General features: G+C 43.3%; 2 protein-coding genes and 1 pseudogene across 17 annotated transcripts in view; 1 reads left to right on the top strand and 2 right to left on the bottom strand.

Moving 5' to 3' along the window:
- Positions 1-24975, bottom strand: part of RALGPS1 (Ral GEF with PH domain and SH3 binding motif 1) — a 469715-nt gene that overhangs the window by 123124 nt on the left and 321616 nt on the right. The window lies entirely within an intron of this gene.
- On the bottom strand, positions 282-13180 carry LOC139439513 (rab GDP dissociation inhibitor beta pseudogene; annotated as a pseudogene).
- Positions 20150-24975, top strand: part of ANGPTL2 (angiopoietin like 2) — a 34667-nt gene continuing 29841 nt past the window's right edge. Inside the window, exon 1 of one of the 3 annotated variants that reach the window (XM_058302909.1) lies at positions 20150-20685. The gene's annotated coding sequence lies outside the window, so the exon portion shown is untranslated. The remainder of the gene's footprint in view (positions 20686-24975) is intronic. The other 2 variants (XM_058302907.2, XM_058302908.2) reach the window with 2 other exon arrangements.

The raw sequence follows: 24975 nt of genomic DNA on the forward strand, positions 1-24975 counted from the left end.
TACTGAGCATGTAGGTACCTTCATAAACATCACTTAGTCTTGCAAATCCTTGTGGCAGTTCTCCAAGGCCATACAGTGAATAAAGATATGGACTTTTGCCATATCTTGTCAAAGACTCACTATAAAGTTTAATCCTATTAATGGTTTCACAATATGGTTGATCTAAATAGTCTTCAGTTCTGTAAAGTGCAAGGGATGACCAGTAAAATGTATAACATCTTGGTCCAAGTCAAATTTCTTTTTTTCAGAATTTTTTCTTCCCGCCCCCCTCCCCCGCCCTGCTGTTTTTGAGGTGTCCATTTGCTGTGTGATCTTCTGTATCTGTTTCTCTTTTTGTCTTCTCGTCTTTCTCCTCTAGGATTCAACAGAATTTGATCTTGGCCCTCTGATGTGGAGAGAGGTTCCCTGTCAATTGCACCACCTCGGTTCCTGGTCTCTGCTGCGCTTCGCCTTGACTCTCCCCTTCATCTCTCTTTTGTTGCGTTATCATCTTGCTGTGTGGCTCACTTGTGCAGGCACTGGCTCACCATGTGGGCACTCGACTCTCTGCGAAGGCACTCAGTTCACCACACAGGCACTGTCTCGCCATGTGGGCACTTGGCTCACCACCTGGGCATTTGGGTAGGGACTCAGCTCACTGTGTGGGCACTTGGCTTACTGTGTGGGCACTCGGCTAACTGCATGGGCACTTGGCTCACCATGCAGGCACTTGGCTCACCACACAGGCACTGGCTTGCAGTGCAGGCATGCTCTCTCCTTCTTTTTCACCAGGAGGCCCCAGGAACTGACCCTGGGTCCTCCCATATGATAGGGGGAGGCTCTATCACTTGAGCCACATCTGCTTCCCCAAGTCAAACTTCTTATACACACCTTGCATTGCAGTCTTCTAGTGTTAACAACCTTCAAAGCTCTAGGATCATTTTCATCGAAGTTGGAAACATGCACTAGGAATTTTCTGAAGCTATGTTTTTCAAACAGCCCCATTAAACAAGATGCCAGAGCTTTTGCTTCAGTGGAAGGAACCCTGTAGATTATTCCTCCTTTATAGACAAAACTCCCTTCAGTCATTTTGAAATCCATGTAGCAAGTGACCTCTGTATAAAACAGCATCCTAACCAGACGACCATTATCCATAAGGAACTTGGGAATTAAATCAACATTCCAGTCTATTCCTCTTTCCATTGATGCTGGTGGTGCTACTGGTATTTTAAGTCTTTTGCATAAATCTTCCAGTGGTATGAGAGAGGCACTTTCTCCTCCATAATATGGGTTCCGATCCATGTGAAGAACTTTTTTCCATTCACTGACATTATGCCTGATAGGATACATTGCATCAGGCTGCTGCCCAGCACAATCATGTTGTACTCTTCATTCATGGAGGGGGAAGGCAGAGGATGAAGGATGAGAAAAAGGAGAAAGAACAGGGATTCTCGAGAGCGAGGGGCTCTCTAGCAACAAGGTGGAGGTGGAGGAAGTCCCCAGGATGATTTTGGGGCCAAAGAGAAAAGGCAAGCCGGGAGAAGAAGCAAAACGGAACTGAAGAGGAGGCAAACCCTGCCATCATCTCAGACTGGAAGAAAAGAGTGGGGAAGGAGGCGGGGAGGGAGGGATGGTGGGGATCACTCCTTTTTATGGCTGCATAATATTCCATTGTATGCACATATCTTATTTTGTTTTATCTATTCATCCGTTGATGAACACTTGGGTTACTTTCACCTTTTGGTTATTGTGAATAGTGCTGCTATGCACATTGGCATACAAGTATATGAGTACCTACATTCAATTCTTTTGGGTACATATCTAGGAGTGAACTTACTGGGCCATATATTTCTACATTTAACTTTCTGAGGAACTACAAAACTGTTTTTCACAGCAGCTACACCATTTTACATTCCCACCAACAATGAGCAAGTGTTCCTATTTCTTCACATCCTCTCCAACACTTTTCTGTTTTTTGAATAGTAACCATTGTAGTGGGTGTGAAATGGGATCTCACTGTGGTTTTGATTTGCATTTCCCTAATTACTAATGATCTTGAGCGTCTTTTAATGTACTTATTGGCTATTTGTATATCTTTGGAGAAATGTCAATTCAAGTTTTTGGCCCATTTAAAAAATTCGGTTATTTCTCTTTTTGTTGTTGAACTGTAGGGTTTCTTTATGTATTCTGGATATTAAACTCTTACCAGATACGTGGTTTCCAAATATTTTCACCCATTTTGTAGATTGCCTTTTTACTTTCATCATGAAGTCCTTTGATGTACAAAAGTTTTAAATTTTGATGGGTCTATTTTGTTGTTGCTTGTGCTTTCGGTGAGAAGTCTAAGAAACAACCATTTAACACAAGATCCTAAAGATGATTCCCTATATTTTCTTCTAGAAGTTTTATAGTTTTGGTTTTTATATTTAGGTCTTCTTTATCCAGTTTGAGTTAATTTTTGTATATGGTGTGAAGTAGGAGTCCATTTTTATTCTTTTGCATATGAATATCCAGTTTTCCCAAAGTAGGAGTCCATTTTTATTCTTTTGCATATGAATATCCGGTTTTCCCAGCACCATTTGTTGAAGAGACTATTCTTTTTCTTTTTGGCAGAATGAACTGAAGCTTTATTTTGGAAGAGATAAAAGCAGCTTTTAGTTGGGGACATGGGCAAAAGGACCAGGGCAGGCATGGTGGGGGTGGGAGGGGTGGCAGTGACAGTTCAGTTGGTCAGGACATCGGACAACTTGGACACCAGCTTCCCATTGTGGGTTTCAATTTTCTTCTCCACCACAGCCTTGGTGGAGCTGATTCAGCTGAAGAAGCCAGAATCCTTACAAAAGCTGAAGCTCTGGAAGAAGCTGAAGCTGTAGTTGTGGCCAGTGCTGGGCATGCCCAAAATGCCGGGCTCAGTCCACCTGAGTAGTAGCCACCAGAGGTGACTGAAGAGACTACTTTCCAATTGAGTGAGCTTGGCAGCCTTGTCAAAAATCAATTGGCTATAGATGTGAGAGTTTATTTTTAAATTCTCAATTTGACTCCACTGGTCTATATGTTTGTCTTTGTGCCAGTCCCATACTGTTTTGATTACTTTAGCTTTTTAGTAAGTTTTAAGATGGGGAAGTGTGAGTTCTCCAACTTTGTTCTCTTTTTTTCAAGATGTTTTTGGCTATTTGGGGCCCCTTACCATATAAATTTGATGATTCCATTTCTGCAGAGAAGACTATTATTAGAATTCTGGTTGGGATTGTGTTGAGTCTGTAATTGCTTTGGGACTAAATATTTAGTCTTCTAGTCATTCATGAATGTGGAACGTCCTTCTGCTTCTTTAGGTTTTGATTTCTTTAGCAATGTATTGTACTTTTCAATGTCCAAGTTCCTTACATCCTTGGTTAGATTTATTCCAGATATTTGATTCTTTTAGTTGCTATTCTAAATGGAATTTTTTTTCTTCATTTCCTCTTCAGATTGTCCATTACTATTGTAAAGAAACACTATTGATTTATGCATGATGATATTATACCTTGACACTTTGCTGGATTCATTTATTAGCTCTAATAGCTTTGTTGTCGTTTTTCAGCATTTTCTATATATAGGATCATGTCACCTGCAAATAGAGAAAGTTTTACTTCTACCTTTCTAATTTGAATGCCTTTTCTTTCTTTGTTTTTCCTAAATGTTGTCTCAAACTTCTAGTACAATGTTGATAGCAGTGATTAAAGTGGGCATTCTTGTCTTATTCCTTTTCTTGGGTGAAACATCATTGAGTATGATGTTAACTGGGATTTTCATATAGGAGGAAGTTTCCTCCTATTCCTAGTTTTCTGAGTGCTTTTAGGAAGAAGGGGTACTGGATTTATTCAAATGCCTCTTCTGCCTCACTTGATATGATCATGTAGATTTTCCTCTTCATTCTGTTAATGTAGTATATTATATTACATTAATTGATTTTCTTAAGTTGAACCACCCTGCATACTTGGGATAAATCTCATTTGTTCATGGCACCTAACTCTTTTAATGTGTTGTTGTTTTTGGTGTGCTCATGTTTTGTTGAGGATTTTTCCATCTACATTCATAAAGGATATCAGTCTGTAATTTTCTTGTAATATCTTTATCTGTCTTTGGTATTAGGGTGATGTTGGCCACATACCATGTGTTAGGAAGCAGCCTCTTTAGATTTTTGGAAGAGTTTGCGCAGGACTGAAGCTAATTCTTCCTGGAATAATTGGTAAACTTCACCAGTGAAGTCATCTGGTCTTGGGCTTTTCTTTGTTAGTTTTTTTTTTTTCTAAATGGGGAGCCTGGACATTTTTTTTTTATCCCCCCCCCCCCCCCCCCGCCCCCCAATGGCTTTTTGTGTGCTGTGTGCTCTTGGTGTCCATTCACTGTGCATTCTTCTGTGTCTGTATTTATTTATTTAATTTCCCCTCCCCCCTTGCAGCTTGCTTGTTGTCTGCTCTCTGTGCCCATTTGCTGCACGCTCTTCTGTGTTTTTGCTTGTCTCCCTTTTCTGTTGCTTCACCTTGCTGAGTTGGCTTTCTGTGGCATCTGCAGGCCGGGTGGCGCTCCACAGCTCTCTGCAGTGTGTGGGCAAGCCTGCCGTCACAAGGAGGCCCTGGACACAAACCCAGGGTATCCCATATGGTAGACAGGAGCCCAACTGATTGAGCCACAGATGCTTCCCTGGTAGGAGGTTTTTAAGTAATGATTCAATCTCTTCACTTGTTATTGGTTTCTTAAGATCTTCCATTTCTTCTTGAGTTAGTGTAGGTAGTTTGCAAGTTTTTAGGAATTTGCCCATTTCATCTAGGTTATCTAATTTGTTTTGTTGTTCATAATTTCCACTTTTTAAAAAAAGTTTTTCTTCCTCTCTGCCTCCTCCTCCCCCTCCCTGCTGTTTTTGCTATGTCTATTCGCTGTGTGATCTTCAGTATCTATTTCTCTTTTTGTCTTCTCTTCTCATTTTTTTCTCTTCTAGGATTCACTGGGATTGATCATGGGGACCTCTGATGTGGAGAGAGGATCCCTGTCACTTGTGCTACCTCAGTTCCTGGTTTTTGCTGCACTTCACCTTGACTCCCCCTTGATTTCTCTTTTTGTTGTGTCATCATCCTGCTGCATGACTCACTTGCATGGGCACTGGCTTGCCGCATGGGCACTCAGCTCACTGCGTAAGCACTCAGCTCACCACATGGGCACTCGGCTCGCCACATGGGCACTCATATGGGCACTCGGCTTGCCACATGGGCACTCGGCTCACTGTGCAGGCACTCAGCTCACCACATGGGCACTTGGCTCACCACAGAGGCACTCATGCAGGCACTCAGCTTGCCACATGGGCACTCAGCTCACCATGCAGGCACTGGCTCACTGCACAGGCACACTTTCTCTTTTCCTTTTTACCAGGAGGCCCAAGAGATTGAGTCCAGGTCCTCCCATATGGTAGGCAGAAGCCCTATCATTTGAGCCACATCTGCTTCCCCACAATATCCTCTAAAAATTCTTTTATTTCTGTAGGGTCATTAATAATGCCCTGTTTCATTTGATTTCAGTTATTTGTGTCTTCTCTTTTTTCCTTTGTCAGTCTAACTAAAGCTTGGTGATTTTACTTATCTTTTAAAAAGCCAACTTTTATTTTTATTGATTTTATTGTTTTTGTTGTTTTTAATTCTCTATATCTTTTTTATCTCCACTCTCATATTTGTTATTTCCTTTCTTCTGCTCTTTTTGGGCTTAGTTTCTTCTTCTTTTTCAAGACCTCTAGCTATTAGGTTAGATCCCTGATTTGAAGTCTTCCTTCTTTTTTAATATAAGCATTTAATGATAAAAATTTCCCTTTCAAAACTGCCTATGATGCTTCCCATAAGTTTTGGTAGGTTGGGTTTTTGCTTTCATTTGTCTCAAGATATTTCCTAATTTCCCTTGTGGTTTTTTCTTTGATCTGTTGGTTGTTTAAGAGTGTATTGTTTAATTTGCACAAATTTGTGATTGTTCCAGTTCTTCTTCTAGCTTCATTCCACCATGGTAAGAGAAGATACACTATGATTTCAGTCTTTTTAAATTTATTGAGACTTGTTTTGTGACCTAACATAAGGACTATCCTGGAGAATGAACCACATACACTAGAGAAGAACATGTATTCTGCTGCTATTTGGTGAAGTGTACTATATATGTCTGTTAGTTCTAGTTGGTTTTCTATTTCCTCATTGATATTTTTTTTCTAGATGTTCTATCCGTTATTGAAAGCAGTATATTGAAATCTCCTAGTATTAATGCATTTTCCTTCAAATCTGTCAATACGTGCTTCATATATTTAAGGGCTCTGCAATAAGGTAAATATATATTCATAACTGTTGTGACCTCTTGTTTAATTGACCCCTGTATCAGTATATAATGTCTGGTTTGTCCCTTGGAACAGTTTTTAACTTGAAGTCTATTTTATTTGATATTAGTATAGCTAAACCAGTTCTCTTTTGGTTACTATTTGCATGGTATATTTTTTCTGTCCATTCAATTTTAACCTATTTGTACCTTTGAATTTAAAGTTAGTCTCTTGTAAACTTGTAGTTGGGTTATGCCTTTTTTTTTTTTTTCTTTTTTTTTTTGAGGTGCCAGGACCAGGGATTGATCCCGGGACCTCGTATGTAGAAGGCTGGCACTCCACCATTGAGCCATATTGGTTCCCCTGAGTTGACTCCTTCATCTGTCTGCTTGTTGTTTTGCTAATTGCTTTTCTCCCATGTGGAAGGGAGGTGCTCAATTGCTTAAGCCACATCTGTTACTGGGTCATGCTTTTTCTAATCCATTCTACTAATCTCTGTTTTGAATGGAATGTTTAATCCATTTACATTTAAGGCAACTACTGATAATGCAAGATTTTCTTCTGCTATTTTTCTATTTAGCCTTTGAAAATCTTATGCCTTTTTTGTCTTTCAATTCTTCTGTTAATTCCTACTTTCACAACTATTTGATTTTTTGTAGTGTACCATTTTGAGTATCTTCTCATTTCATTCTGTATATAATTTACAGATGTTTTCTTTGTGGTTACCATGGGGCTTAAATTTAACATTCTAAATCTACAACAATCATGTCTTACTTGATACCAACTTAAGTTTGATTTGATACCAAATAAACTTCAGTAGCACACAGAAACACTGCTCTGTTCCCCCACCTTTGTGTTGTAATTGTTGCAAATTATATTTTTATACATTATATGTCCCAAACCATAGATTCATCATTACTTTTATGTATTTGCATTTTAGATCCTGTAAGAAATAAATGGAGTTAAATACCAAAAAAAGTACAGTACAATCCTAATGATCTACATTATTACTTATACATTTACCTTTACCAGATACCTTTATTTCTTTATGCTTCTTCAACTCACTCTCTAATGTCCTTTCCTTTCAACCTGAAGAACTCCCTTTAGCATTCCTTGTAATGCAGGTTTAGTGGTGATGAAATCCATCAGTTTTTGTTTATCTAGGAATGTCTTAATCTCTCCCTCCTTTTTGAAAGACAGTCTTGCTTGATACAAAATTGTTGGCTGGCAAATGTTTTCTTTCAGCGCTTTAAATATTTTGTCCTACTGTCTTCTTACCCTGGTTTCTGTTGAGAAATTGGCACTTAATCTTATTGGGACTCCCTTGTACAAACACCTTGATTTTCTCTTGCAGCTTTCAAAACTCTCGTCATGTCCTTGGCATTCTACAGTTTGACTACTACAAAGAAACAGGAAATGATTGTCCATCCAAAGGAAGGAGGCAAATATTCATTAATCATCAGCAAAGAGAGCCAGACTTTGGACATACAAGACAATGACTTTTAAAAAATGATCCATAATATGTTTAAGGAGATAAAAGAAAACATTGAAAAAGAACTAAAGTATATCAAAAGATAATGAATGACCAATATAAGAATCTCAATAAAGAGAAATTTTTAAAAAGAAACTGAACAGAAATACTGGAGTTGGAGGCCACAGTAACTGAAATGAAAAATCTCCTAGAGGGTTTCAACAGCAGATTGGAGCTGGCAGAAGAGAGTTATCAGTGAACTTGAAGACAAGACAATTGAAATGATTCAGGCTGAGCACCAGAAAGAAAAACGTGTGAAAAAAAAGAAAACAGAGCTTAAGAGACCATCAAGCATACCAATATACACATTATGGGAGTTTCAGAAGGAGAAGAAAAGTGAAAAGGACAGAAAGAATATTCAAAGAAATAATGTAAGAAAACTCCCCAAATTGAATGAAAGACATGAATATACACATTCAGAAGAAGTTCCAACAAATCCTAAATAAAATAAATTAAAAAAGAACCATTCCCAGACATATAGTAGTTCAAAATTCTGTAGGGGAATGGTACATTGGAGCACCTTACACTACCATTTTGGTCAACTGGACTGGGTTCCCAACTACTCTTATTTATAAATAAGTCTTATTTTTGAGACCTCAGCTGATAAGAAGCAACAAATGATGAAAAGGTTAAGGGCCTGGAAGGGAACATGATTGCTACCATGGAAGAAACAGCTAGAAAAGTAACAACAGCTGCCTGGGGATGCAAGACTTGAAAAAGCAGTGCCCACCACCTAGATAGCCTGTGGTTCAAGTTAGTCTGTTCAAGACAACCGAGTCACCAAGAGAGGCCAAGTGTTATTAGCTAAGTGTTAAGGGGTCTAGTGTGCATGTGCAACTGTGTGTCTATGTAAAAAGCATAACTGGAATGGATTAAAAAGTTAAACCATTGGGTGTTTAAAAAGTTAACAGCTTTCTGGCCAACTTGGTTATCTAAAATGACTTGGTCCCTGGGGCCTGAGTAGCTGAAGTTTCTCTATCCACAGAGACAAATAACATAATGGTTGAGAGGGAAGGTTCCTATGTGCCAGACTGCCCAAGGTCAACACTGGCCCATCATTTACTGAACCAGTCAATTAACTGTTCAAGCCTCAGTCTCCTCATCTGTAAATTGGGAAATAATAAAAGAACTTACCTCATAAGATTGTTTTGAGAATCAATATGTGTTCAGTATATGTTATAAATTATTTTTGGATGTATATATGTACACTCTCCTTCCATAAACCTGCTTTGAATCCTGTTAATAGAATTATTTTCTTGTGTTGCATACTTCATATACATGCTGCAGGCAAAGGAAGGAGCAGAAAAGTACATCTTCGACCAAGGACTGTTAGTAGTAAGACTCTGCAGGGAATGTTTCTGGGAAAAGTGAACAGTATGAAAACCAGAAAGGGAAAACTAAAGGAAGGCTGTCTAGAGAGATTAAAAAAAAAAAAAATGACTGGTGATCTTCAGAGGACCTATGTATATTGGAAATCCAAGGAAAGGGGCTCCAAATTACTAAAGGAAGGGAGACAGCATTTATTATCTACTATGTACCAAACATTACATTAGGGCATCAGCACTTATATTAATTCATTTATTCCTCCCAGCCATCCTGGGAAGTAAGCATTTATAGCCCTAATTTTTAAATGAGGAAACTAAGAGTCAGAGAAAATAGGTAAATTTCACAAGTCTCATAGTTGATAAATGGTAGAGGTGAAGTTCAAATCCTCACCTGGCCAACTCCCATTACATCACATAGCCAGCTATGGTTCAGCAGGGGGGAGCTGAGGAATACACCTGTCCTTTCTCTCTCCCTGCCTGCTCATTTCCTGCTAGTATTGGCCACTAGACAAACTCAGCCTGAGGCCAGAAGGTAAGGGAGCCCATTGAGGCAATCCATACAGGTCAGCCGCTGAGCACAGGGTACTAAAGAGCAGATCTGGGGTAGCAAATGAAGACTTTCCAACATGACAGGGAACCAGATCACTGCCCTATAGGGTTTCAGGCCTTAGAGCTAGGATTATTCCATCCCAGTTTAGGGAGGCTGAAAGGAAGGGCAGTGGGTCATCTGGAGGCTGATAGACCTGAAGCAAACACCTCACCCTGGCTGCTCTTATTTCCTGTCTGAGAGTCTTACACCGAGGAAGATGTGGAAACATCCCTTTCAGATTTTCAGGGGCCATAGCTACAAAATTATTTCCTCTTTCTGACATGGTCTGCTGTGAAGTTCCTCTCCAGGTTTGGGGCAGCAGAGCTTTAGGTTCTTACCAGAAGCAAGCCAAAGGCAACCCTGGGCTGTCCATGACTCTCCAGATAATAACCTCATGAGCTTCAGTCTCAGAAGCTACCTCAAGGATGAAAACAGGTTAGTTCAAGAAGGGGTAGGGTAAGTAAATGGACTTTCCAATCTACTCCAGCCTCCGGTGACACATGAGGTCGCATTAACAGCGATTCAAAAATGTCTTACAGATCTCACCAGCACATCAGCTGGACCTTAAACTTTTTCCAAGTTTCTCCCAGTTATTTCTGGGAGAGTCTGAGGTGAGATCTCCTCATTCAAGCCCCCTTGTTAGTACCTATTTCCCCAAGCTCCTGGAAGGCAGTGCCGAATACTACCTACTGTCAGTGCTTGGTGTGGTCAGGGCCGCCTCCTAATGGTGCTCCTGGCTCCATTTTTCCCCTTGGACCATTCTCCACACAGCACCAAGAGGGACACAGGGGCCTCAGTTACACTTTGAATAAAGCCCTATGTCCTCACCCACCTCCCTCCCTCTTGTCCTCTCTGCTCAGCCTCACAGGTCTTTCCAGTCCTCAGATAGGCCAAGCTCATTCCCATCACAAAGTTTTTACAAGTTCTGTGCCCCTTGCGTAGTTGACTTCTTCCAGTCACTTGCGTCTCATTTCACATGACCTCCCTCCTAGAAGCCTTCTCTGACCACCGTATTTAAGTAAAGAAGCCTCCTTTTTGCCTAACCACTGCCATCTTTATCTATTCCATTAGCCTTTGAAATTATATCTTCATTGTCTGCCTCCCTGAAGAGAACATATACTTCAAAAGGGCAGGAGCTGTGTCTATCTTGTTTAGTGTTCTGTCCCCAGCACCCGTACAGGGCCTGGAGATCAGTCATTGATCAAGTAGGTGATCAATAAATATTTATTGAAATATTTATTGAAATTTATTGAAATACTGAGTGTATGTTCCCCACAGAAATTTTCTTTACCTCTAAATGGAGGAAAATGATGGTTCCTATCATATGGAGTTGCTGCAGGAATAAATGAGATAATTCATGTAAACACTTAGTACAGTATCTGGCACTCAGTAAGTACTCACCAATGATATATTACTATTATTTCCCATGACATTCCCTCCCATCTCTTCCTCTTAAGGTCTCAAGCTCAAACCTTCTCCTCGTATAACTTACAGAAAGCAACTTTAGAGACCCTCCAGGCACACTTAGAATCCTAGCTATAGAGTCTTTAGGAATGGCAGCTCCTTGTGGGTTCATCAAGAAAAAGGAAACAATGGATTTAAAAAGGAGTGTTTAATATCTGTATCCATGGAGATTAATCAAGCATGACTCTGTACTCTCAGAACTCATAGTTTAAGGAAAGAACAGTTCTACAAGTAAATAAGTCCTGTGAAGTACTAGAGATGTGGAAGCAGAAAGGGGCATCCGACATAATTCTTTAACATCTCCAGTGGAGTCAGGAGCAGCCCCATGAACATTAATCCTTCTGTAGGGAAATGTGTGAATGTTGACATTAAGCTGGATAAATAAAGACTATACATAGCCTCACATCAGTTCAAGTCAGGCTTTGTCACTAAATGAGTTTGTATCAAACTTTTGAAAAAAGGCTTGCTATTCTTTAGAGTTTTTTTTGGATTTTGGAATTGTCGATAAGGGATGTGGACCTGTAGTCAGGGCAGAGTTGTTTGTTAAGCATAGGACCCAGGGCCCACAATTCTTTTAAGAGTCCATAAAAATATTTTTTAAAAAATGAACATTTAGGTAAAAAATGTTTTAATATATAATATTAACATACATGTTTTTATACCAATGCACTCACAAAAGATAATTTTTAAGTATTTTCTTGAAGGAAGGAGATTATGGAGGCAAAAGTACCTAGGACCTACAAAAGTCATCATGTGGCCCTGGTTGTAGTACATCCCTCTGAAGAGATGTTGGGAAGATTCAATGAGATGATGCAAGTAAAAGGATCGGCACAATGCCTGCTATGGAATAATTACTAAGACATGGAGACAATAATAATAATAATAATGATAATAATAATAACAATAATGTCAATATTTTCAGAGCCTCATTTTCCTCAAGTATAAAATGGAATGACCATTGCCTTCCTAATCTCCCAGTCTTGCTGAGAGGCTTAAGGGAGCTAGCAAATGCCAAAGCACTTTGGGATGGCCCCACTGGGTAGAGGAAAGGAGCTAATATTTGTAACACCATCATCATCCATTTGTGCTTTCCAGGACTATAAGTAAATGTCCTGCTGCTGCCCAGACCCCCACCCCTGCCTACCCTGGCAGGATGGCCACAAATGGTTCCTTACCGGTGCTGCCTTCCTTCCTGTACCTCCCTGGCATATGAAGCACTGCAGAAGGAGAAGAGGGCAGGGCTGGGGTGGGTACCTAGGAGCCAGATCAGTGGAACAGGGAGTTACACAGGGATACTCACAGCCAGCATATGAACTGGGCCTCGGGTAGCAACTCAGCAGTCTGGACGCAGCCTCACAATGTCAGGTCACTGTCTTTCTTTTCCTGTCTCCTCTCTCTCTGTCTCTTCTACTCCTATCCAATCTCTCACATGGTACTTCTTGCTACCCTCATCCCCTTGTTAATCTCAGGGGAATCCTGTTTTGCTCAGTTGTGTACTCTGAGGGCAGGGGACACACAGAACCTGGGGCTAGATTTGACCCTGACTTTCTGGAGCCCTCACACCCTGTCTCTCTCTGGCTCTGGCTAATGCTTCCTCTGCTCTTCCCTCCAGGCCTTTTCCTCCGAGGCCCCCATCTCAGCTTCTTAAGTCAGAAACAGATGGCCATCCCTGACTCCTCTCTTGTATCTGATCAATCCAATGCTGCCATCTTTCCAGAATCCATGCCCACTGCTCAGCTGTGATTCAGCTATGCAACTCTCTGTACAAGCCTCCCTGCCTCCAGCCTTTCCCACTCATGTCCATTCTCCATTCTAGCTATGGGCAACTCTGGCCACATTCCTTCCCTGTTTTGATCTCTTTGGTGGCTCCTATTTCCTTCAGGAGAAAGGTCATCTCCTTGGTATAGTCTACAAGGCCCTGTATGAGCTGCTCCCTGCTTCATACTCTATACTCCAACCACCCTGATTTCTGGGCCTACCCCATGCCTTCTGGAAAACTGCATTTTATATGTGCCTTCCCTGGCTACCTCCTGTGCACCCTTCAGGAAGTCTTCCCCAGTGTGCAGGCCAGATGCCTCTAGCAGTTTCAGAGGGAGTCCAGTTGACTATTGATTTATCTGTTTCTCCTGCTGGCATGGAAGAGTCCTTAAGGTCAGGCAAGGGCTGATTTCCTTTATGGCCCCAGACCAAGCACAGACTGGGCCCAAAGAAGTCCTTGTCTGACTTTATGAGGGAAACAAGGAATCAGGAACCCTGGCTGTACTACAGAGAGGAACTTTTGAAGGCTACCATTCCCATTTAGTTATTCAACAAACATTTACTATGTGCTTCTGTATGCTAAGCCCTGGGTGAGATGTCAGGACAGAGCCCAGAACAAAATAGTCCAGACTTTGCCCTCAGACCTCCCTAGTGATACTGGCCTACCTTCCTGCCAGCTGCAAATGCTGGCCAGCACCGTCACCTCTGCATGGTGACCCCATCCTGGTCTTGTGCCTGGGAAAATCAGTCTATTGGAAAATTGGAAATTCAATTTCTTGGAAAATCAGCAATAGCTGGGTTAATGCTTGGGATGTGAATTTCAGCAGGTATCTTTATAAGGGGGTTAAGATCCATCCCCCACTGACCATAAAAGTGCCCTCAGCCCTTTGTTTCCTATTTGGGACAAAAGTTCTTTCTGACAAAGACAATGCTCCAGAAGCTACAATTTTATATATATATATATATGATGGGGCTGATTTTAAACATCTTTGGAAAATTTTCTGTGATGTTTTTGGTATGAGGACAAAATAAAACTCAGCAAACTGAAATTAAATCTCTACTCTCTCTGCTCTCTGGTCTCCATCTTGAGGATGGGCCCTAGGATCAGCTGCAGTATGAGTGAGCAGGGGCAGAGACCAAATGAATATTCTTTATAAATTACTGTTATGAAGACAAAATGAAAACAAGTTAATTGAAAGTCTCAACATACACACACACATATGAAAGAGAGAGAGGGAGAGAGCAAGAGAAAACAACCAAAAGCAGCAGAAACTGGAGAAGAAATGATCCTTGAAAGAAGGGAAGCATACGAGGGTACTTCTTAGTTCATGCTGATACATGGGATAATAAAACTAAACAGAAAGCAGCAGTCTTGCTGGCTGGGCCAATGAGAATGAGGTAGAAGTCTGAGGTTCAAAATTGAGGGGGAAAATGCCAGAAAGGAGAGAATCACAGAGAGAGGAGTATCAAAATTAGTGTACAAATTCCCCTGAAATCCTTGTTAACTCCTAAAATGTACATGCACAGATAAGATACTCAGAGGAGCCCAGCAGGACGCAGTAGGTGGGATTTTGGAAGCTTCCCTAAAGATTAGATTTTGAATTCAAGTCCTGCCTAATTAAAAAGTCTCAGCAAACATCCAAGGCTTTCTGTTTAATCCCAGAAAATGCATGCCTTTTGAATAAGCCCAAGAGTAACAGTTATGCCCCAGGATTCTGGGCAAAATCCAAATAAAATGACTTGAACAAAGCCTAAAAATCAACTCTTCACAGGATTAAGGGAATACACCTGTCAGAACAAAATACAACATTTAGAAGAAGAAAATACAATCTAGAAGTCTGTTCAATATATTATCTACAACGTACAGTATACAATTAAAAAGTATAAACATGTAATGTAGTGGAAAATGTGACCCATAATGAAGAGAAAAAAACCAGTCAATGAAATTAGACCTACCAATGTCCCAGATGTTGGAATTAGTAGACAAGGACTTTAAAATGGCTATTATAAATGTGCATAGGATTTTCAGTAAATGAAGTATAAAATGAATGAATGGATAGGGAATACAGAGGAGAAACAGAAACTATAAAAAATAAACCTAGTGGAAATTCTGGAACTGAAAAATATGATATCTAACATAGAAATGACTCTGGATGAACTCAGCAGCAGATTAGACTGTAGAAAAAAGATCAGATAATCTGAGGACAGGTCAATAGAAATTACCCGAACTGAAACACAAAGAGGAGCAAAGACATAAATAAATAAATGGAGCTTCAGTGACCCATGAAACAGCACCAAGCACATAAATGGAGTTCCAGAAGAGAAGAGGAGAGGAAATTGAGCAGAAAAAAATATGTGAGGGAATTGGCCAAAAATTTCCTCCATATTCCTGAATTTGGTGAAAAATATTAATCCACAGACCCAAGAAGTTCAATGACGCCCATGCCAAATAAACATTCAGTCACATCAGAGTTAAACTGATGTAAACTAATGATAAAATCTTAAAAGCAGAGAACAAAAAACCCATTAAGTACAAAGAAACAAGGAGAGAAAGACAGGCCACTTCTCAAAAACAATGTAAGCCAGAAAACAATGGGAAAGATATTTTAAAAGTGCTGAAAGAAAAAAAAAAATCAATTTGGGATATGTGAAATTTTAAGTTCTGATGGGACTCTGAGGTTGTAAAATCTAGCAAATTCCCTCCCTCCCAAGCCCATCTCTCTCTGTATACACGCACCTCCCCTACACCACTCCTACCACACATATAGTATCTCAGTAGAAAATCCCAACATTTCAAACAGAAAAAAACTGAACTGTTGGGAAGATGATAAAATACATGAAATTATTTATACAAATTGTGGGGCATACATTAAAATTCTTTGTATTCTGCCACCATGTAAACATTAAACATTTTTCACTGTGATAAAAAAAATGAAAACAATGATTCCCTTCTCCTCAAAAGCTTTAATCACCTGATGTTGTCTAACAGGTAGGTAGAAATGTGGGAATGGTGCTCCTGAAGCAGGTCTGGATGAGAGGATTCTGAGCTCCAGGAGTTACCAAGTTAAAAGCTTGAAGAAGTTATTCTGTGTAAGAGTTGGGAAGGAGGTTAGGGGCAACGAAGAATAACAGCAGCAGCAGCAGCAGCTACCATTTCCTGAACAAGTGCTGACCTTCAGGCATTGTGTTAAGTGTGTTAGATGCATTATCTTAGTCAATCCTCCCACCAGCTGAGGAGTATTAGCATCTCCTTTTTACAAATGAGGAAAGAGGTCCTGGAAGAATAAGGAAGTTGTTCAAAATCACACAGCAGGTGTTTCAGCTTGCTTAAGGCTGCCAAGGCAATATACCAGAAATGAGTTGGCTTTTACAATGTGGACTTTCAAATGATAAGTTTACAGTTCAAAGACTATGAAAAATGTCCACATCAAGGCATCAGGTGAAACTCTCTCCCCCAAGACACGACTGCTGGCAACCCTGGACTTCTCTGTCATATGGCAGGCACAATAGCAGCATCCGCTGTCTCTCCGTTCTCCACTTCCTGTTGCTTTTAGCTTCTGGCTCCCTCCTGCTTTCTCTCTGCTCCTGTGGCTTTCTCTCTCCCGGGTTCCGTTGTGTTCAGCTTCTGGCTTCTGGGACTTTCTCTCTCAGCTTCTGAAGTAATCTAATCAATTGGCCCTTAACTGAATCTAATCAAAAGGTCCCAGCTACAGTAGGTTCACACCTACTGGAATGGATTAATTCAAGAACATAATTATCTGGGGTCCACAAAAGCTTCAAACTACCCCAGCAGGTTAGTGACAAAGTTGGGATTTGAGCCCAGGTCTGTCAGACTTACAGCCACAGCTCTTCACTTTCCCTGTGTTGGCCATTCATTTATTCATGCCACTGTACTGGGTTAAACCACAAGAGAACACTATACCACCCACACATGTCAAGCTTAGAGCTACTGAGTGGTAGAATTAGATTTTTTACTTTTTAGGAGGTACCAGAGATTGAACCCAGGACCTTGAACATGTAAAGGAGGTGCTCAACCACTGAGCTACACACACTCCCCTTTTCCCTTTCTTTTCTTTCTTTTTTTTTTTTTTTAGGAGAGAATGAGAATTTGACTCCAAAACTCAAGCTCCCCAACAATACACTCGCCTACCCAAGACCACCAAAGGGGTAGAAGCTGTGCAAAGATGGGCAGAGTAAGGCTGCCATGGTAGCTTCTCCCCCAAATCATCCCCTCTCCCACACGATGGGATCCCAGGAAGCTTGAATTGTGAAAGGAATTTGTTTTAGTAACCAAAAGGCTTGGCCTGCACCTGCAACAAAAGTGTGGGAATTCCCTCCCAACCCAGTAATGGGGGCTGGAGGATTGGGCTTAGTCCCATCATCTCCAATTGCCTCCCTCTCCAGGATGACTGCAACCACCTCCCACCAGCTGTAGAAGCCTCAATTGTAGTTTCCATCAATCCTGTCTCCTCTGAGCAACTAATGTGTCCTTTTAAAAAATGCAAGTCTAAATTTGCTTTGCTTAAACCTTTCAGTGGCTCCTATTGCCCTTGGTGTAAAGTCCTACCTCCCTAACATAGCCTACCTCTTCTTCTATGCTCCCCTTCTCTCTGAAGCCAAACTGCACTTCTCAGTTCCTCTGAAGAACTCTCTACAACCGCTCTTGCCTCAGACTCTGTTCCAGTTACTACTGCTGTATAGTAAATTAACACCAAAACTTAGCAGCCTAAAACAACCATTTTATTATATTCATGGATTCTAATGGTCAAATATTATATGGAGAGTGGCATGACTTGTCTCTGCTTTACAATGTCTGGGAAGACTCTACAGCTGGGAGAGATTGAATAGCTAGGTGCTGGAATCATCTAAAGGCATCCTTCCTGATGTGTCTGGGGGTTGATGCTGGCTGTCACTTGTCACCTACATGTATACACATCCTTTGTGTGGCAACTTCAGGGCAGCTGGACTTCTTAAACTCCAGTTTGGCTCAGGGCTCCAGAAGTGAATGCCCCAGTGAACAAGGCAGAAGCTGCATTGCCTTTTCTCACCCAGCTTTGGAAGTCAAGCAGTGTCACTTCTGCTGCATTGTTCTGGTACAAGCAAGTTACAACCCCACCCAGATTCAAGGAGAGGAGGCATAGAACCTCACCTCTCAGTGGAAGAAGTGTCAAAGCAACATTATGGACTGGGAGATACTGTTAAGGCCATCTTTGAAAAAGCAACATGCCATCCGGCCTTTACACACTGTTCTCTCTGTGCAGATCATCCCTCCAACCTTGTCACCTGGCTAATTCTTACCTGTCCTTCAGGTTTCAGCTTATGCACCACTTCTTCAGGGAGCTTCCCTGACCACCCTGCCCAAGCTTAATCAAGGCTACATACTCCCATAGCATCAGCACTTCTCATGGACCGCACTCAGTCTATCTTCCACCTAGACTGTGAGCTCTGTAAGGACAGAGACTGGCTTCCTGGTGTTAGCTCAGAGCAGGTTTCCCATAAACACTTCCTGGGAGACAGAAGGTGAGGGAAAAAAAAGGAGGAAGGATGGGAGGGAGGAAAGGAGGGGAAAAGAGGGAAGCATGCCAACCTCCAGGCTGTTCATTTAAGGCTGATCAAATGTGGATGCTCTCATCTTGTCAAGAACACAGCTTGAGATGAAAAATTCAGCTCCATCCCATGTGCTTCAGCTCATCCTGAGGCCCCAGTCTACCATAGCCCCACCACGCACAGCTCTACCATAGCCCCACCAGGACCTCCTCTAGGCCCTCTGCAGAACCCGTAGAGTGGGCATGCATCTTCACCCCCAAGAAAGTTTCTGGCTGACTGCCCAATTCAGCCGTCTAGCTAATATGGCCTGTAGGATACTGGGCAAAGACCTATTTTCTGAAAAGGGGGTTAGGAATGACAGATAGAAAAGGTAGAGCATCTGAGTAGGCTGGGAAAAAGTTGAGGCAGGAAGAAAGTTTGTTCCCTGCAAAGGTAGGAGTGGCAGTCCAGAGGAGGAGGGGACCTGTTTGCCCAGGGACAAGGAACATGATGCACTGTGCCTAGCCCTGGGGAGAAACCATTAAACTTTCCCCTCCTATTGTACCCAAACATCACCGCCACCACCACCAGGCATCATTGAATTTTTTAAAAAAAGGAAAGAAGAGTTACCGTCAATATTTTTTACACACCTGTTATGCGAGCAGAGGGACAAACCTGTACCCTGATCCTCCCTTCCCAGTGCCCATCATCCTCCCCCTCCCTGCAATAGCAGGCCTGGCCTTCCCTCCTCTACTGTGCCTTCTCTGAAGCCTGCTGCTGTCTTCTCCTTTCTTGCTCTGATTCCATATATCCATGGTGCCCCACCGAATTGGCAGACTCTGTGCTGAGGACTCTGATGGCATTACATGATTTGCTCCTAGAAGAGCCTGAAAGGAGGTCACATTTTGATGGACATGTTGAGGCTGAGCAGGATCACACAGCAGAGGTTCTGGGAGCATGGCCCCTGGCCAGTAACTTCAGAGTCTTGAGTTCATTTCAGAGACACAGCCCTTGCCCCTGTGCCAAGTGCTTTCCTTGACTTCACAGAATCCTCACTTGGATTTCCTTGGAGGTAGATCACTAGTATTAACCCATTTACAGATGCATGAAAGAGAGGCCCAGAGAAGTGGAAGTGAATTAATCAAGGCCACTCAGGTGGTAAGTGATGGAGCTTTTCTCAAGTGCTGCCCCCTGTCCCCAGCCTGTGGTATTTCCAGTGTCCTAAACCACTGCCTCCAGCTAATGTTCAGCAGCGCAGACACTGACTAGCTTCTGTGCAGACAGTCTTGGGCTCCCTTTCCCGGGGTGGAGAGATGAAAGTGAGGTCTCCAAGAAGAGCGGCTGATGGGGAGAGGCAGTCTGGGCTGGGCTGCCCCGTCCACCCACCTGGGACTCAGTGGGGCAGTGTGTGTGTGATGGGGAAGACCTGGCTCCCTAAAGGCCACACAGCTGGGGTGGATCTAAGCCCACTACCTGAGTCAAAGGGGACGCTCTCTGCCTCGGGAGAGTGCACCGGGAGCAGCCCCAGCTTTTGGAAGCTGACGGGCCAGAGAGCAGATCTGGCCTGGCTGCCTGTGCCAAGGAAGCGGGGGAGCCGCTGAAGCCGCCAAAGCTGGGGCGGGAGGGGCCGGGCCAGCTGGGGCCGGAGCTAGCGTGACATCACCAGGCGGCCCGCCTCTGTCTGGGGCTAAGGGGAGGCCCGGAGCCTTTCTGGGGCCTGGGGGATCCTCTTGCACTGGTGGGTGGAGAGAAGTGCCTGCAGCCAACCAGGGTCAGGCTGTGCTCACAGTTTCCTCTAGCAGCATGTAAAGGCTCCACAAAGGAGTTGGGAGTTCAAATGAGGCTGCTGCGGACGATCCGTGGATTGACCCTAAACCCTGAGCAGAGCTGTCCGAAACCCCAGACCTGCAGAGCATGGCACTGAGGCAGCCACTGGCCCCCACCACAAGGCAAGGCAGGCTGTGAACGGACCCTGCAGGACCCCCCGGCTAGTCCCCGCCCCATAACTGGCTGGAGTGCTGCTGTGGAGGCAGAGCGAGCAGAGGCCAACGAGGCAGGGTTGCTGGGCTGCCGCTGGTCGGCCTGTGTGTGACTCGGGGACCTTTCCAGGAGGCCATGGACAGGCTGCCCTGCTGACGGCCAAAGTGAAGCATGTGAAGAGCTGCCCTGGGAGTCAAGCAGGAGGGAAGAGGTAAGGGGTCAGCTCTGTGGGCACTGGGGGGCAGGGAGGGAAGAGGGAGCACCTAGTCTGCTGGCTTGGGGTTTGAAAGCAACAACCCGTCTAGCTGGGGGTGTGTACAGCTGGACCCCAAAGGAGGACACTCCCTGCTTTTACTTGGAGCCAAACAAAGCATCTGCCAGGGGCAGGATGTATGAGGGTGGCATTTTAGGGTGTGAGATCATGTGCTAGGATTTCATAGTTTCATCAGGAAACCCCACTCTCCTTCAGACAAAGAGCCTTTGGGGTGAAGGCAGGCAAGCTCTGGCGTACGACTCTGCAGCTGGGGTCCGTGTGTTTGTGTGTAGGTGTGTGCTTGAGGGGGGCAGCAGGCTAAAGGAGTTGCAGACAGCAGGAGTAGCCCAAAGATGTGGGAAGCCTGCTTTTAAACTTTGGGTTCCTGTGCATCCTAGCTAAAGACTATGCTGAGGCAAAAGCAAAAGCAAACACTGTCCTAAGAGAGCTGCTAACCCTCGTTCAGAAAGTTCCCTAGAGCTGAGAAGCGTCTGCTCACATCCTACCAGCTGGTGAAGAGAGGAGCAGAGGCATCCCAGAGGTTTCTGCCACTGTGACTCGAGGCAACGTGCTACCCTGATTTTCCTTCAGTGCCAGAGGACACCTGATCACTCCTAGCACTGAACTTTCCACAGAGATATCCAACCAGCTGGATGTAGGTGGGAAATGGGGGAGGCCTCTGCTTTCTTGACACCCCAGCAGAGGGGACAGTGAGGGCTCCATATACCAAGTCCCTTGAAAGTGCTCAGGGTTAGATAAGAGTTACAAACAGAAATTCTTCTCTGATCCCTCCCTTCTCCTTCTGTGACATGTGTGTCACAGGTCAGCTATTGCTTCTGCTGTGGGATTATGAATACTCCCAGAAGCCAGTTTGGCTACTCAGAAAAGGATCTCCTTTCACTGGGGCTCTGAGGAAAGTTGAGAATGCTACTTCTGAAGCTGGCCAACTGCTCCCCACATACATTTTTCCAAATCAAGACAGAACAGGATGGTAATCATAAGCTGGGTTCAAATCCTGGCTCTTCTACTTACTAGCCAAATGGCTGGCATAATACTTAGCTTCTCTCAGCCTCAGTTTCTTCATCTGTGAAATGGGATAATAACAGAGCTCATTTCATAATAACAGCTAACACTTATGTTGAATTTACGCCGGGCCAGTCACTTACCAACATGTAAAATCCTCACAAAACCCTATGACACAGGTATTGTTATTCATCTTACAGATGAGGAAACTGAGGCACAGTGGTTAATGACGTGCCCTCGGCCACACGGCATCAGGATTTGAACTTGGCAATGTGACTTCCGAGTGTACACTCTGAACCATACTCTGCTGCTTTCTCGGAGAACATATGATCATGCCCAGGAAGTCCTTAGTATAGTGCCTCATGTGCAGCAAACCCTCAGAAAACATTAGTCACTGATTATTATTAAGCATTACAATCAGAATCACAGAGAGGAAAAAGTAGAGACCCAAATCTTTCCCCTGTCTTGGAAGCATCCTGCTAGGGTTTACAGAAAATCCCAGACTGTAAAGCCAATGCTATGGCCACGACTACCACCCAACCTCTGGTCCTACCATCAAACTCTGGTCCTACCAGAAAGGACCCTCAGAGTGGGGGAACCTTTATATCTGGGGCCTGGGGCTGAGGCCCCCTGCAACATGTTCAGATTCTAAAAGTCCACACTAAGCAAAAGTCTACAGACACACTGATAAAAGGATCTTGGAGCATCTGATACCAACCTTACAGTAGGAACATCCCACCACCACAAGCATACCACTTCTCTGCTTGTTGGTTTCACCATCAGAACTTCAGTGGATAAGAAAAGTAAGCTACCTCAGTGCTGCAGAAGGTCTACAAAGCAGGAGGATCAATGGCTGGACCTGTGTGAGGTTACAGAGGGAGAGGCAAGGACCCCTCCCCTGTGCCCTATCCCTGTCACCAAGTCTGGCCACGATGTATAGCCAGGACCAGCTGACTCCATCCTGGTCATGGGTCTAGCTAACACTGGTGCATCTTAGCCCAGAACAATAGCTTCTGACCCATAACCTCTAGAGGTTCCAATGATTCCCTGAGCTCTTGGAAGCAGTTTGAAAGCTCATGTTAAATATTTGCTTTTCTAGCACAAGGCCTCTGGGGACTGCTGAAGTTTGAGGTTTCCCTGCACCAGCCTGGAATGATGGTAGCTCACTGTGCTTTTTGGGCAGTGCAAGCTGAACAGAGTTCTGACTGACTTCATGTGTCTGGCTAACAAAAATGGGATTAATTATTACTCAATAAGGGCAATCTTGGTGGGACAGACCAAAACATGTGAAGCACATGTTCCAGGAGTAGACTGCACAAAATCACTGCAGGTTCATGGGCAGAGTGGCAAAGCCATTCCTCCATCCATTCCTCAACTCATAATGATTTTTTTAAGCACCCAAGGGACTAAGACACGTGCATTATCTCATTTCATGCTCACCACAACCCTAGGATGTAGGTTCTAGTTTAAGCATTCCATTTTACAGATGAGAAAACTAAGGTTTAGATAGGTTAAGTAACTTTCCCAAGGTCATACAGGTAATAAGTCATTTGTAGTATGCAAACTCAGACTTCTCTGGCTCTAAACCCTTGCCTTCCCTCACCTCACTCCACGGTCCTATGCAAAGTGCCCTGACTTCGCCTTTTATCCTGACCCTAGTTACTGGGTCCCTGTCCACTGCCACCAGCAGCAAAGTCTGTTTTGGTTGCTGCCCTATAGAAGGCTGTGCCACCCAATATGAAAAGCTGATTTTGATGTATCATTTGTTACAAAAGCCTACCCCTCTTGTCTTGTAGCAGAGCCTCAGGACAGTTACACAGCATGCCTGTGGTAACATGGTCAGTGAGGAGCGGAACAGGGACTCCAAGCTTTGCCTGACTTCCAAACCCCATGTGCTTAGATGCTTTGAAATGCTTTCTCCCCACATCAGCACCACAGAACTGGGGCACCAGCTCGGTGGAGGCAGAGCCTCAGGAAACATCATTTATGCATTTTCTACACCTTACTTGGAGATTCCTTTAGGCCTGTAAAATCAGATATGACTCAGGTCAAAATCAGAACTCAGTCAATTTAAGCCATACTTAAGCAAATCCTGAGAAAATATCAGGGAGCTGGAACAAATGTAACAGCAGGTACATTCAGCATCTGACCTCTCTCTGACTCATATCCCATTTAATATGAAATGGTCTATAGCAATCAGATGGGAGAGAAAAGGAATGGGCTGGTATGAATACAGGTATTCTGGACATGCAATGGTGCACAAACGCAGAGCTCTACCCTGTCTTTGTAGAGCCCACTGCCAGCAGGAGGAGGTAGGGGGTGAATCTAACAATCACATAAATGCACGACTGTAAGAATAGTAAAGAAGAGGCACTTGGCACTAAGAGAGTTCTATCAGATGGATGGTGCTGTCCCTATTTTATAGGGGTGGAAGTTGAGGCTCAGAGGGTGCAGCACCTCTCCTAATGTCTCTCCATTAGTGATCAAAAAAGCAAGAATTCAAACCCAGATCCACTTGACAAAGCCCATGCTAATTCTGTTACAGACTGCTGCCACCTTGGACTAGTGCACTGCAGAAATGTAAAGAATAATTCAATTCATTGAATAGCATTCCTTTCCTATGAATTTATACAGAACACCCCAAGTAGAAGGATTATTCAGCCACAGGCAGCTTGGAGTTTGCAGTGATGGATAGGTCACAACAAAAACCTTATTCTGAGAGTAGTTTTTGTGACAAATACCATAGTCCCTTGCTTCTAACATGCTATGAACTATAAGCCATGTGATTGATTTAATAACAGGGTTGGGTGGTTGTGGGGGAGGAGTTTAAAACAATAAAATGTCCCGTTACATGTACACATCAATTGGAAGACACATTCTGATCATAGGAATGTGAAAACACTGGATGAGGAGAACCATGCTTCTTACAATCAAGCTATCATGGTAAATCTACTGGTGAAATTGGCCTGTCTTGGGGCCAGTAACCCCAGAGCCTCAGTCTCCCTGCTTCTAGTCCTCCAGAAGGCAGGCCTTAAGACCACTGCAGAGGAGCCCAGAATGAACTCTGTTCTTATCTCTAAGAGATACCTTAGGACCCTTCCAACTCCAGGAATGCCCAAAGTCCTGCTTGAGGTGTTCCCACTCCAAGCTGCAAGAGGGAAAGTCTGTGTCTTAGTCACTCCTGAACCTCCAAAACCCACTCAGAGCAAAGCAGAGAAGATATCT

This window comes from Dasypus novemcinctus, chromosome 8 (genome assembly GCF_030445035.2).
Source record: "Dasypus novemcinctus isolate mDasNov1 chromosome 8, mDasNov1.1.hap2, whole genome shotgun sequence".
In the NCBI taxonomy this organism is placed as follows: Eukaryota; Metazoa; Chordata; class Mammalia; order Cingulata; family Dasypodidae; genus Dasypus; species Dasypus novemcinctus.